This window comes from Apteryx rowi, unplaced genomic scaffold (assembly GCF_003343035.1).
Source record: "Apteryx rowi isolate R43461 unplaced genomic scaffold, aptRow1 scaffold_543, whole genome shotgun sequence".
Taxonomy (NCBI): Eukaryota; Metazoa; Chordata; class Aves; order Apterygiformes; family Apterygidae; genus Apteryx; species Apteryx rowi.
In genome coordinates, this window is record NW_020450809.1 from 180446 (window position 1) to 195746 (window position 15301).

Here is a 15301-nt window from a genome sequence, read left to right on the forward strand (position 1 = left end):
AGAAGTGAAGAGGTTGATAAAATGTATAAAGGAAAGTCACAGAAATGTGAAGGAAAGCAGTATCATCTGTCAGTCTGGGCAATTATAATTCTCTAGTCTAAATCAATCCTTGTATACATTATTTGAATAAATTTTTTTCTGCTATGGATATCCTAAATTTTTCCTACCCAAGACTAACAACTCAAAAAGTGCCGGAACCAATTCGTCACTAGCATTCAGGAGCTGATGCTCCCCAGTAGAACGGAGGCTTCCTTGTGTTGCAACGCTGGGTGAAAAGAAGCACATTCTACGTGGCACAATTACATCAAAATAAATATGGAGATGCTTTAATAGTTATACACTCTGCAAGGTGTTCAAAAATTAAAATGTTCTATGATAGGGGGCCTGTATTTTCCTTTGATATGCTTAATCTGTTTTTCTGATCCCTAAAATCACATAGAAACAATGTAATTCACAAAGGCAAATTCCTAAAGATCTGCTAAAGCACTTCTGCAAGATGCCAAATTTGTATATTACACCCTCATTCTTGCAGATATTTATGAAGATGTTTAGCTTTACGCTATGTGAATAAACTCACTGAAGATACTGGAATCCATTATGAATTCTATTTATAGCTTGCGCATTGAGACATATGTAATTTAATAGTTGTGCATAAAGAAAGTATTACTACTAATAGAATTTTCTTTTGTATTTGCCTTTCACGCACCAGTATTGGTTAATAATGCTTTCCAATCTCTGAATGGCTAGCAGACTCTTCCCTTTCAGACAGATGCGGCTTCAATTCTTGAATTCATCTTTTTTTGACTAGAACGTATGTGATAAAATGTACATGGGAATGAGTCTGGAAATGTGCAACAATGTGTGCCTGGGAATTCAAGGAATGGCAGCTATTCAGCATGAAAACTGAATACCTGAGCTGCAACAAACACATCAGCTCTGACCTTAGCTTTTTCTGCTGTTGCCTTAGATCTCGATTCCTAAGGCAATCAGAGGTGAAAGGATTGCCCAGAATGAGAGCAATAACTGACAGCTCTGTTTATTAGGAAAAGTGGAGTGGTTTAGTCTATCAGGATGGAAAGAATCTTCCCAGGAATGATCCAAGAAAGCAAGAAGGGTCTAAACCCCATTTCAGACCCATTATCTATGTAATGTGTGTTATGCCAAAAAATAAATTTACAAATTATTGCAGGTATTAAATAATAAAAAATAAATTTATCATTTTCTTCTAGAGTTCGTTTTAAGGTGATTTAAGGTGTTATGGTGACCTAAACAGATTTGGAGATGGAAAGATCCCAAAGACAAAATAATTAAATGTTCCTTTGTGACTTGGTAGTCTACTTCACAGTTCCAAATATTCCTAGTCATTTATTGATATTCTTACAAAATTTAGGCATTTCTAAACTCCTAACTAACTGTGGAAATTTTGGTTTTAAATAAAGTTAGTTCATTTAAAAACAAACAAAAAGAGTATAAAACATAGTCCCAAGACTAATTCAAATAGGTATATGTTCTGCACTTCTGAACTTGGACATTAGCAAAAAACAAGAAGGGAATTCATTCCTGCTAATATCAACAGGAAGCTAAAATATTTACCTTGGGTTTCTTCATAGTGCAAATCCAAAGTCTGAGATGATTCTCTTTTTTAAAATAAATAATATTTACAAAATAGTAAGCTGAAGAATTCCCTACTGAGTGCATAAAAAAGTCTTTAATAAACTGTAAATTAGTGAAATGACTGCACTTACAGTGATTCGTTGTGCTTTGAATGGGCTCTCCCTAATGCCACCCACGAGTATTTCCCAAATATCCCCTCCCCTAAGACAGAGGTATATGGAAACATTCAGGGACACCAAGATATCAGTCTCTAAACCAGGAATCCGCCAGCAGGTTCATGTTCAGCACAGTTAAGTTTCTAATGCAAAGGCCAGCTCCTCAGCTGATATAAATCACAATAGTTCTGCAAGTGTTAATGGAGTGACATGTTAATGGAGTCCTGCTGCAGTTGCCCCAGTGCCGGTGGTGATCTCCAACTGCAGTCCCTACAGCAAGAGTGTGCCTCAGGAATCCTCAACTGTCCAGGCTACATAGCCATGTACTTGGAGAAGAAAAGGAAAGTTTGGCCACAAAATGTCTCCTTTTCTAGTGAAAAAGTCAGTGTTTTTCCAAGATTTCTGTTTTACAGGTTAATACAGAAGCTCATCCAGCCTCTCTCCCTTCTCTACAAAGAAGATTCAACTTAAGAACCACTTTTTAATCTACATTGTGCCCATCAGCATAGAGAAAGACCTCCTGTCTCCATTACGGATACCTTAGTTAAGGTTGCCATGCCTCACCTTCATTAGTGTTCCCTGAGCCCTTGAAGGGGTGCTGAGAGGAGAGGATGAGACACCCGCACCTTCCACTCTGCCACCACTCGCCACTGTTGATCTGGAGATGAAGACAGGCTCCCTACATGAAACTTCTCTCACACAGTGTACACCCATACTGGTTTCAAAATAAAAATAAACCAAAAGTCCCTCAGAGCACTCTCCTTTTTTTAAAGCTTGGCAACAAAAACAAATGCATATAGCATATGAAAACATGTAAACACACAGTTATAAATGTGTAGTGAAAAGCCAATTGATCTGGCAATGCAACTTTCACTGTAATATACCTTTTCTTATGGAAAGCTGTATATATTAAATATGAGTCTGGAGGACATCTCTTCCTTTTCATTTCAGAACTATTAGAGTACCTGGAATATACTCTTTGCACTCATCAAATTTGAAAATGTTGGTGAGGCTCTTTAAAGAGAAAAACTAATACCATGTTACTTTTAAAAAAGCCAGAAACTAAGGGATTACATATATTCATGGGTATTTACAACATAACATTTAATTTTGTTTGTAAAAGACCTTTTGGCTAGGTATAATGTACATGGAAACTACAGTATCCTACAATAAAAACATTTTTCTTTTTATGGGAATGCAGTGATTCTTCTATTTCCCCCATGGGATTGGAATTAGTTTAGCAAAATGTAGTTTACCCATAACAGCTGCAGCCTGCACCTGTGCAGTATTTCAGAAAATCATTAAGAATTGTATATTATTTTTTCATTGGTATGTTGTGGGGGAAACAAATGGGCAGAAAGTGGTTACTGAGACCTAATGAATAAGAAACTAATGTAATATTGGTTTGAAGGGGTATTTATTTTTTTGAAGTATGTAACTAAACATATGAAAGAATCAAGTTTAAGGAACAAAAATACCATCTTTTCACACTCTCTTCTGAATTGAAACAGCAACTAAGCTGGATATAGAATATTTGATGCTTCTAATTTCTTTCAAAGTGAAGGTATAACCATTTTTTGTTTTCTTTTGTTAATAACAAAGGTCTTCACATCACTTCAGATTTTAAAGGTACAGACATAGTGTCTGGTGTGGAATGAAGCAGTCAGTAGGTGAATTAAACTCCAGGGGAACCACTGCTCTTGACACCAGCACTCAGTGAATCGATGGGAGAGGGTGCCGGGAGAGATTCAAAGCTCAGTCTCGCCAGGTGCCAAGCTCCCCAACCCGCACCCAAGTCGTGGTGAGTGACAGGAACTCCCTGTGCCACGGGAGCTGCATTGCACCTTCTGATACCTGCCAGGGTTGCATGCAACCCTCATTTGAGAAGAGGGGCTGCCTGGCTGTGAACCACCCAAGCGAGCAGACTCTGCAGGAATATGCTCATTGCTGCTAATGGAAGGGGACGAGAAGCAAATAAAGCCAGTCCACGCCTCCTCCACCCATCTGAGTAAATCCACGTTCGCCTGCTCTCTAATGTGTTTTGTTAGTGACACTGTCAGATGGCACAAGCCATACCTTGGAAATCCAGCTCTCTTTCTGGATTCCCAATCTCCATTTTGGTGACAAAAACAGGAGGCAACAACAGTAAATTTCTAACAGGATTCTTGTAACTGCACTTGCAGCATTTTAGCATTTGTTAAAGACAGAAAATAAAAATAAATTATATATACTTATTTCCATCCATTTTTTAAAGAGGTCTGTGGCAAGTTGCCCAGAAAATAAACATAATAAGTGGATCTGAGTTAAAAAAAAAAAAAAAAGGAGCAAGAATATCTTCCTATTACATGCAGATACAGCAACAATCTTATTTTGGGTTATTCAAATAGCTACAAAGAAATCACTTAAAATAAAACATAAAAAGAATGAATGCTATTAAAGACTGTCACTAGGCTTGACAAGTTAATGAGGGTTAGATTAGGAGAGTATTATTGTTTTAGCAGAGTATTATATTCCACTCAGATTCTCCTTCTGACTTCATAGACAAAACTTGCTCAGAAATCTGTGCCAACTATTACATTAGGTTAATGGGAGCCTGACACGTGAAACAAGGCAATGCAGTCCTGTTGACCTACCACATGGGAAAGGCATATTGTGAACTACAAATTCAGAAGGGACACTAGACAGTATTTCTTTTTTTCTTTTGAAATGAGAGAATGCAGTAAAATGATCAGAATTATCACTAATAGAATGAATAGCAATTAATTAATTACTGCATGCCACCAATGCACAGTTCTGTGCCTAAGTGAAGCAGACTTCCTCCTCTTTTTTTTTCTATCTTTAAAAAATGTAGACTGCTTCCCAGAAGACCCAACAGCTGAGAAAGACTCCTAAAGACATTACGCTTTCCCTCATACTTCCCTGAGAATATGAAAAAAGGTATCTCTGTTTTCCTTTCTCTTACCTTGCCAGACTAGTATGATGCTTTTGAGACTAGGCACAGGCACAGCAGCACATCTAAAACCAGCTAATTTAATTAAGTTCAGGACAAAACAGCCACCATCACAATTGCCTTTGTTCAAAAACACAGCTGTGGCTTTGCTGCCATTTTCTTTCATATAATCATTCTGTGGCTAATGTATTCCCCTTGAATGCAGAAATTTGCATTGAAATGTCTTAAGCCTGAAGGGGTTTATAACCACAATTTAAATCCAGGCTGGGCTGCCTGAACTTCCTAGCCCAGGACCCCCAAAACACACACTGCGTGTGCCTCAGCACTGGGTCTGGAGGACATCCCTGCAAGTGGCACCAGATGGGCCATATCAGCAGCCCTTGACATGTCTCTGTCACAGGCATGGACTGCCCTGGACATGCAGATGAAGTATAGGACAATTTACTAAAGCAATTGCTACAGTCCCTCTTGGCTCTCTTCTTCCAACAGTGGTGGATTCAGATCCCTTTTTGGTTATGTGACGTAGGTCTCACCTCCAATTGAAATTTTTAAACTTTTTTTGAGCTTTCATTCAGCTGAAAAGCTTCATTCTGATCACCCTCTCTTTTGACTCCTTAGGAGAAGAAAGGATGAAAAGGAGGTTTACTCCCTTCCAGAAACAGGGGCTGGCAGCAGCAATTTTTACATGTCCTACTGAGGCTCTTCTAAAATTCATTGGTCCAGAGGGGGAAGACAACTCCCTATCCCTGTCGTTGTGTCATTCACACAGGAGAGAGAGACTGCTCTAAGGGGTATTTCTGTATTTTATTGTGTTTCTTTTTCAATTGCCTTCTATGTCCATTTGTGGCTTTTGCTAGTGGGATGTTCTGCTTTTCTTAGTGACTGCTTAGAATTTGTTATAGCAGTCTTAGTGACTGCTTATAGTTACTGCGCTTAGCTCTGTGCTATGTCTTCCCTATATGTAGCTGCTCTGCTTCATGATAGTACCCACCACTTTCAGTCTGCTCTTTAACTGGCTTAACCAAATCATTAACTCTTCTCTCCTCTCCCTGGCGTTTAGCTTTCTTTACTTCTCTCCTGACTGCTGCACCTATTCGAAGGGCTGTTCCCTCCCCTCCTCACTCCCAAAATCTCTTGTGCCTGGTTACACTCCTTGTCTCTCCTTTTTCCTCAGATACAAGTGGGCTTTTGTTGTCTTGTCATAGCTGAGATCAAGGGACTTGAGCCAATTTCTGCAGCCCTTAATCAATGACTTACAGGACAGTCACTTGATTAAAGAGTGTGAAGTTAGGATCTATAGTATCTGACAGCACCTATGAAGCTTTCCTGTATCCAGAAAGAAGGCTGCATTATTCTTCCAAATAATGGAACTGTTTTCTGATTTTAAAAAATATGTATTTTTACTATGCCACTTGGTCTTACCCTTCTCCACACCCTGATAACTTCCAAAACCTAGTATCAGGGAATAAAGAGTAATTGTCTAATTAGTTTAATGTTTTAAAAGTTATATATGTATCCCTCTTCATTTTCCTTTACAGTGATTTTATACTGTACTATATATCTTCTGTTTGCAGGAAAAGAATAATTCATTTCTAGAAAAAGATTCTTTTTTAGGAATATATGAGTATGAATATAGATTAGAGACAGAAAAAGAAAAAAATGAATTAGAACTGGAGAAAAAAACTTTGGTAAATGAGTGTCATCTAACTTTGAGGTAAAGGTAATTATTAATGGCAAAAATTGACTGAACTATATGGAGCAAAGATTTATGAATGGAACTGTATGTGTGGCAAAACTAATTTCACCTGCTTTTGTAGGAGAGCTTGGACTTTCAAGCTGTGTCTGGGCAAAGAGCCATTTTGAAAGGCTTTTAAATCATGTCAACAGAATGCAAATCAAGCAAACGTGAAACACTGGTATAGTAGGTACAGAAAATGTTCAGTCTTTGTACAATATTCTATTTTGTCACAACACTGTGATATTTTTCACTTACCTAAAGTATTTCAGAATGGTAGTACAAGTCCATGTGAACTTTTCCTATAAACTCCAGGTTGATCAACTTCGCCTTGGCAGCAGCATTTGTTTAATCAGCCTGCACTGACGTTTTGTGAAAGACACTCGTGTGTTCATGTCCTGAGACTGTGGCCTCTCTGGATTTTATTCTTGTTTGATCATTGCTCCAGTGTGCCCCCCACCCTTTACTCCTTAAGCTATGCTCTGTGTTTTTTTGCTGATGGTATTTAAGCTGACATAGCAGCCGAAATGACAAGCAAACAAAGCCACAGAAGCCCCTCTGCTTACAGCCAGCCTCATCCTTGACAGTTTGACCTTGTCCTGCTAATTTTAACTGTCATGCCAATCGGATTTGAGAGCCAAAGCACAGATGAAATCAGTAATGCAGAAATGTTCACATTTTTATGTCCATGCTGCTGTTTACAAGGAGAAAAGGTAGAAAGAAATCATGCTGCCCAGTCAAGTTTGAGGATATGGAGGTCATTTTGCCAATAGATGTATTCACATGGAAAGAATACTATTAAGTTTCAGTCTATGAAATAAGCTTATTGGACTGCAGAGTGGATCAAGGTCTTCTGTAGTAAAAAATGATAACTGCAGTGCTATCAGCAACAGTAGCTTCTAAAAACCTCTCTGATGGCTGAAATACGCTTAATTTACCTTTGATAAACAATATAGGAACTATTTCTTCACTACGTTTTTCTTATAAAGTTTCTTGTCTTGATTTTGAAAGTTAATTTGTTAATTTGTTTCCAGCCATTGCTACAATTTCTCAGCAGTGCCTCTCAAAGACATCATTTTCCCTACAAATATTTTTTTATATTTATTTAAATATACATGTATTATATACTTATATAATTATATATTTAAAATTTAATAACTTTTTATTTTAATATTATTTGCTCAAAGCTGCAAACCCAGTTTGTTTTTAATAAATTTGTCACTTTCCATAAGAGTGGTGTGAATAAAATGCTTTCTGCACAAAAAAGTCTCAGGTAGACGAGAAGTGGAACCCAAGTACAATTTCTTCCTTGTTAAGCTTAGTATATTGGGGGAATTCAATAGCTCTGTGCTATCTAACATGAAAGTATCATTTGAGATCCTGTTACCAGAAGTAAGAAGAAAATCACTATGGCCGTAAGTGAAATTAGACAAGAAGAAAGGAGAAAAATTAATATGAAATAGAAAATAATCATGCTTCCCTCTATTTTATTTTGTCTCAGCTGCCAATGTCTCCAAATTAATCTGCTGAGGGAAGCTTTATTTATTTGTGACGTGAATTCATGAAAAAAAGAAATTTGGCTCATGTCACTGGGGACTTCCATAGGAAAGCTCCTGGCTTTTGCAGGTGTTAGAAAATCTCTTATATCTGCTATTATGCTCAGAAGTTTTCACAAATAAGCAGAAATGGGTGATTTTCCTTTTTTTTTTTTTTGCATTTTGCATTTTGCATTTTATGATAGAACAACTATTGACCAAATTTAATACATCTTCCTCTGCACTGTACTCAATTATTGAGTTTGTATTAAAAGACACATGGTCTTTTGCTTCTCAGTAAAATATATGAAAGAAACAAAAACAAAAGTCTTGAACAGTTCCTTCCCCATCTGTCTACAGAGCTGTTATCTCAATCAGTGACTGACACATTTATGTGTTTCTGATGATGCGAGAGCCATCCTGACTAGAGATTGCAGGCAGAATGGATATAAAAGACATCCAGCATTTATCTGCATGATGGCAACAATATTCAATTCAGATTATGAGCTTTTAGTAGAGGGGCTATCATTGTGTTATTTGTTTGTACAGTTTCTTGATCCCTGCTGGACACTCTTGAATGGTACCACTGTAGAAGTTAGAAATAATGATTCATCCAAGGAAAGGTTCTTTGTTCTCATTCAGAAATGCTTTTCAAAGGTATCATCACAGGTTGGGTTTTGTTATTTATGGCAGAGGTCTGTAGAGAAAGCTATTGTATAAGTAATGGGTATTGAAGTGCCAAAGTTACAAAAGACAGAAAAATATGAGAAACGATCCATTAGAAAAAGAGTTTACAAAAAGGCATGTCTTATATGAGTACAGTTCTAATATGGGCATGATGCTGGCTGATTCTTCTCTTACAATGTGGTAAATTAAGTCTATTACTCTTCCCTAATTTCCCTAACAATAGTTTTTAAGTCAATGGACTTGCAGAGGTATAATACTGGTGTAAGGGAGCAACAAATCAGACTTGCATTTGCCTGTCTATATGGAAAGGCAATCTAAGGGATTCAAAAAACGCATTTTTTGGTGACCCTGAATTACAGGGGAAGAAACTGTGCTCCCCACATGAGCTAAAGGATGTTGCAATTCAGCTGGCAGTACAAATAGCTCAAGCCTTCCCTTTCAGCTTTCTTGTAAGCTGAAGACCCGAAAAGATACCGAATAAAGAAAAGCAGGGAACATTTGTTATTTGCTATTATAATTTTTTGATGCGCTTCCACAAAATGAACAATTTCGCTAATATGACTCAAATACATCCATGTAAACCACATAAGTATTTTCTTTTCAGAGATAAAACTATAGCTGTTGAGTGGGTATGAAATTTCTCAGTATTTCTGATAAGATTACTCAACAAAACATTTTTCTTGAGGAATCTAACTGATGAAAGAATAAGAATGCAGTTTGCCTTTATTTGTCTTTTGTAAAATGCTGTCTAGTCCTTGAAAGCCTCATGAATTTCATTTTAACTCGTAATGACTGTTGTAGCTTGCAGGCACCCCACAACAGCTACCTCAGGTTCACATTCCACGGAGTGTCAAAACATATGTAACCACCAAACCCTTCTAATGCAAGCACAATTAATCTACCTGGAAGTTTAATTTCTAATAATTTCAATGATATCCAATACAGCGGAGTTTTACACAGTGGGGAAGAAAAAAAGCCTCAATACTGCTTTGGCTAAAACTCCTACTACTTGAGTAACTGCTTAATAGTATAAGTGACCAAATTACCTGCTGACAAAATCAGTTTTTAATGTTTCACATGGATGTATCTGCACACATGGAAATACACATGAAATGCACAATGTAACTATTAAACACATTTGCACCCTCAAGGATCAGTGACTTGCTAGCAAGAAAAAAGGGCACAGGGAAGCTACTAAAACCATATTCTCAGTGCCAAAATGATTATATATTTCCTGAAGACCACACTTTTGATAACAATAATTAAAGTTCCATATTCTCAGCTGGTACAAATATCCGAACTTCAGTAGTGGAACCATATGGACTTCTGGCAGAGGTCAAAACCTGTCTGAAGTATCCAAGTTACAGAAAGATTATACAGTTTGCACAGGTATGCAGATTATACACTCATAGATCCAAAATACAACTCTTCAGTATAATATTATTCAAAATTGGCAATATTCCGTTATCCCAGAAGGTGGGGATTTGAACTTTGAGGCTAAAGCATATCTTTAATTTTAAAAATATTATTACAGAATAGGTTCAGTATCTGCTCAAAAATGATCCAAAACTAGTATGTTTTCTGGAAACATGATTTAATAGGAGAATTTTTAAACAAATCAGCATATGCTTTAAAATCTTTACAATGTAAATATAACTGAATGTGATAAATGTTATAAACATGAGTAGCACCATTGAACTTAAGACAATAGGACTGCACTGATTGCTGTGTCAAGACATTCCTTTGCATATATAGAATTAAATTACAGAGATGCCATAAGAGCAGAACTGGTTCCATCCTAGAACTGATTCTCGTTTACATTGTCTCTGCTAACTCGGGCTAATTTACCACCATCGCAGGGGCTACTTAAGCATTGCTAGGATGATTTGAAGGGGACTTAAATGAAGCCATGTTTGCTTGTAAAAGGCTGCTTTATCTGCAGGAATGAAGAAAGGAAACCAGATATAAAATAAAGTAAAAAAGAAGTGATTCCACTTGTCCCACAAAATAGAGACTATTTTGATTATAGGCTGAACATTTGCCACTTAACTATTTTCAGTTCTATGGTTTCTACTATAAAAGCCAAAAAATAGTCTACCTCTCACAAGTAGTATAGCACTTCAGTTTTAATTCTAAAAGTTTTGAGGGTTTTTTGACTCTACAGTAACTCTTATCCTAGCTATTACTTCAATATCATCACAGTCATTTAATTCCCTTTGAGGGATTTTAGGTGGGAGGAGTCATTATAGCAGTAGCAGTACTGAGGCAATTTGAAAGTATATATTAAGTACCTAATAGAATCTACAAATCTATCATATCATGTCAATTGAACCACTAAACCACTAAAATATTACGACATGAAAGCATTGGGATTGAGTTAATTCTTAAGTACAGCAGTCAGCTTTCAAATGTACGCACACTCAAGAGAGAGGATTTTAAAGCCAAACTTAAAACAACTGCAGGTTTTAGAAAATTTTCTTTTTTTGCCATAAGAATACAAAACTACCATCATTCAGTGATGTTTCATCCAGAAGTAAGATTTCCCCTAACAAAAAACCTGCTTTTTTAACAGCTTTGCAGGTGCATTGCTCATGCTAGTATAAATTAAAAGAAAAGCTGCATGAAATGGAACAGGACAGTTTTGTTTGGTAGGCATATATTTGGGGGGAAGATGGGGAGGAAATGTAACTGGAGGAAAGGACAAGATGCTAGAATGTAGGAGATGGACTACAAATTTAAATTTTGTCATTGAATTGCTGTGTAAACTTGGACTTGTACATGAACAGTCCAGCTGACTCAGGAGAACTACTGAAGTGATTCAAATAAGGACTGTCTGTAAGTATTGCATCATTGGTGCCTGAGGCTGGTAGAGATCAGCTCTCCAACAGTAAATGATGTTAGATGTATTTACCTATCTTTCATGTATTCTCAAGTAAAATATGCTGTGAGTGCAAAGTAACAGTATTGTTTTTAAAAGGGAAGTTCATAGACTGTGTAAAGAGTATAAAATGTTTCTCCAGTTTAAAACTGTCATCACACACAGGTTAGACTCTAACCTGGGACCCAGGTGACTACAGTAGCCTCCTTCCTCCCATTTAGACTAGTGGCAACTAGCCATGATTCCACCGATCTCAACTCAGTTACCAGGAGAATCTCGTTTCATAACTCTACATACATTCATAACTCTGGGTGAGCAGTAAAGACTGGTTTACAAAGTAAGCCAAAGAAAGCCAATTATTTTTGATGACACCAGTTACTACAGACTGTTTTATCTTAACCTGTTTCATTCTAATTCAATCATTAGTTCCTAGTATAAACGGGTTCCTGAAGCAAGTGCACAATCCGATAACACCCGTGCCGGTTGTTCGCATTCTGAAAACATGTGCCAAGAACAGTGATTCATCCCTCCCATCCTGTCCTGAGGAGCCATTCAGGATGCCTATTCAGGTTTTCCTGTTCTCTGAAGATGTCCCTGAAGATATGTGGGCAGATTTCATATTCATTTAATATGGAATGTGTGTCCCCCTTTTCCTAGATGAACTAGTCCTAAGCATCTGAACAGTAAAGGAATCCAAGCTTCACATATATGTCATTTTTCTAACCAAACCTGTAAGAGCAAACAGTGAAGTATGAATGAAAAACCGTTGGAACAAAAGCCTGTATATCTTGCATTAAAAGACTACTAGATAGAGAGGATCAAAAATCCATTCTTTTGATCTGCTTTACAGAAGTATTTAATGCAAGACTGTTTTAATTGTTGGAATCACTGTGGCCAATGTTCTTTCCACAAGTCATTCTGTCCTAGGCAGGACTTTATTATGCAGATAATGTGCATGTGGATTCAGATCTCAGATCCTATAGACCTTGGGAACAACTAGAAAACAAGGCTTTTTTCTTGAAAGAGGCTGAACATCCTAATTAACTCTTTGTACTTCTTCTATTGTGGTGGACCACAAAGGGATACCCAGCTCCCGTTAACATTCAGGGCACAGAAGGGCACGTTGCTGGCCCATGTTCAATTTGTCCACCAGGACCCCCAGGTCCTTCTCTGCAGAGCTGCTTTCCAGCTGGTTGAACCCCAGCCTGTACTAGTGCATGGGGTTATTCTTCCTCAGAGGTAGGACTTTGCAATTCCCTCTGTTGAACTTCATGAGGTTTCTCTCTGCCCACTTCTCCAGCTTGTCAAGGTGTCACTGAATGAATATGACTATAAATATGAATTGACTTTGGGCACTGACAATTGTTAAGAAATAATAAGCACCATCTATCAGATATGGAACAATCACAGAAAAATGTTCAAGTTATTTTTCCTGCATTCCCCATTTCTTATTTATTAACAACCACAATTCATGTCTGATTCATATGGCAGAAACAATCTGCTAAAACCTCATTCCTCTTTGGAAGTGACAAAGCAGTTGGATGAAGAGCTATCATGGGGTTTTTGTTGTGATACATGCTTTTTAATGTCAGACACTTTGAGACTAAAACCCAATACATCATCAGCATGACGTAATGATTTATTAGCAGGTCTTCTGAGAGTATCATGAAAATTTTGAGGTATGATTTTCCAAAGGAGCCAGAAGAGGAAAATTTTCACTCCCTTTAAGTAAAACAGAAAGTAATTAGAGATGTAGCAAATGAGAAAGTACCTAAGCAAAAGGAATCATGATCTAGTTAAGGTTTATAATTAGAAATAAATTGGGATTAAAAGGGGAAAAAAATCAGGATGCTTAATGTCAGAAGGAAATAGTTGTCATATTAGCTAATGTATTCCCAGGAGTTAATAGGCTATCAAGTAATGAAGATGGAGTAAAACACAGTCAATGTAGATGTAATTTACAATTTGTGTAAAATGCAACCAAAGACACAGAAGAGAGGACTCCCCCGCAACTATATGAGCTCAAATGAAAAAATTAGTAACTGTATTAAAAAAATTAAACACCATACAAAATAATGAGAGAAAAAAGACAGAGTGAAAGAAAAGAACTTAGAAACTAACAGTTGATAAAGAAATCAGAAATTTCAGTGTAATAACAGGTCAGATAATAAAGAAGACAATGAGGAAATTCCAGTGATGAGTAGTGGCAAGTAATTAAAAGAGCTTTAAAAGCAGTGTTTAAGAAATTTAAAGAGAAGAAGACAAATATGTTCAGAATAAAGAGAGAGAGTTATATCACATAAGGTAGCACAGAAATCCTATCTGAATTGACTGATGTCAATTCCTCTTTGCTGCATTCAGTGATCAGCAAAAATTTATATTAAATTATATAATTGTCTTATTTTATTAGTAGTTTAATTAATGGTTAGATTCAGGGGATGCTGAAGAGAAGGGTGTTAGATTAATTTTTAAAACTTTATTTAGCTTTAGAGCAAAAGGTCTATGCTCTAATCTCTGTTCAATTCTATCTTTAAAATCAAATTATTCACTCATGAAAAAGATTTAGAGATAAAATCGCCCAGAAGGTTTAGTGTCCACATACTGCTGATTGGGTGAAGTTTTTAAAAAAGGCTTACCCCCTTTACATTGTCAAATGATCAGAATCAATGTTCTGCGGGAATGCAGCAATTTCATTAAATGATCAGGAAACCAGCTAGGGAAGCAGGCAGCCAAGACCATCTTAGTCCACCTTGGTCTTCAGAGACCTACAGGGCCCTACTTTCCCAGGGTGTCCGACAGAATCCTACTTCCTGCACAGCTAGCTGTGCTTATATTTCTTTATTATTTGTTTATCAGACCATAAAGGCTGTGATCCATCTAGTGTACTATGGACTAGTGTACCATGGACCATAAGACCTGTGGATACATGTAAGAAAAAGATGGCTTGTTTTGAAGTTCTTGAAAGGAAAGGAAAGACAAAACTGATTCCTTGATGGGAACTGCTGCTTGAGAAACACAACAAACCTTTCGGTAATGAGGTCTATAAAGGCAAAATATAGCTGGGAAAGAGTTGCTCATTGGCTCATACTATGTGAGGGTATCTCTAAGATGTGGCACTAAATGTGAATGCAGATGTACTGCAGGACTGTCATGAGAGACAATAGAGGATACCGTAATTAAGTGCTCTGGGATATAAGGTAGGATCTTAAAATTGTACAAGTGATGTCAAGGTTAAAATTATTTTAAGCTTGTGAGTGGTTAGTCCCTTAGCCCCTTGCAGAAATACGTGACAAAGAAAAGTGTGACGGCTGAAAGTATATTTAGCAGCTGTTCTCTTCAGTATTAAAAAATGTATCTTTTTTCTTTGATTTATTCTGCACTTATCCTTCTGTGTCTGGAGACTGCAGTTTCAGGCTTCACTGTTTCTAAAACAGAAGAATATATATAGTTTTCCCTCAAGGAACTTACTGAGACCCTTTTTTTGCTTTATAACTGTTATATAGCAAAGCATAATGTCACCAGTAAGGAAGAGAGATTTGAGAGAGATGAGGAGGGTGGCAAAGGTGAAGCAAAATCTGGGGGAGGTGAAAAAGGGTTTACTTAAATATTTGTGAGTCACGTGAGTTAACTTGAATCAACAGTGCTTGGAAATATAGTCCCAAAATATGCTTAAGAGAAGTGTTTACTACTTAAAGTTTAGTAATATATGTGGATATAAATATAGAGATATATAGATATATCTGTATA